This window comes from Notothenia coriiceps, unplaced genomic scaffold (assembly GCF_000735185.1).
Source record: "Notothenia coriiceps isolate Sejong01 unplaced genomic scaffold, NC01 NC01_scaffold00018996, whole genome shotgun sequence".
Classification (NCBI taxonomy): Eukaryota; Metazoa; Chordata; class Actinopteri; order Perciformes; family Nototheniidae; genus Notothenia; species Notothenia coriiceps.
Genome location: NW_011351697.1, coordinates 118,290 through 119,012, shown reverse-complemented (window position 1 = coordinate 119,012; position 723 = coordinate 118,290).

Here is a 723-nt window from a genome sequence, read left to right as displayed (position 1 = left end):
GAGTGAGTGAGTGAGTGAGTGAGTGAGTGAGTGAGTGAGTGAGTGAGTGAGTGAGTGAGTGAGTCTTTTGTTTTTCTGCCCCTGCCATTCCCGCACAAGGTTGCAGCATTGTTGATCAATTCAAGCACCGACACCTGTCTGCTATCACATTCTCGCATTATGTTTTGCGGGAACCAATCTTGATTTGTTTCATACTCTATCCAAGCTGCAAATTTGGGGCGAGATCACAACTGATCTAGATGGCCAAACGATTCTCTGCTCAGAGGGCCTTGCAAATGATTTTGTAAGAGAGAGAACCATTCGATGATGATGTAGACTGTAGAGGAAGAGGTTTCAGAATGTGAGGATCACATTTCTGAGAATTCTGAGTCTGAAAGTTACTTTGAAGAAGAGGATGAGATTGAGCATCAGCTAATTACAAAAAAAGACGAGCCACAGGACCAGCCAGTCAGCGGGCAAAAAACCAGTAGCACTTTAAATCATTAATGTGACCTCACAAATGTAAAAGGGAAAATATTAACGATATATATGCTGTTTATATTGCTTGTGAGATGAAGTAAACATCTGTTGAGTATTTTAACATAAAATAGTTTGATTGTGTTGAATTGAAGCCCAAAAAGGCAGCGGGTCCACCAGACCCACCAACACTGGCTGAATAACAAAAATATGAACACCACACAAGGGTTAAGCACTTGTTTCTATGGAAACAGAGAAGGTCAGGTG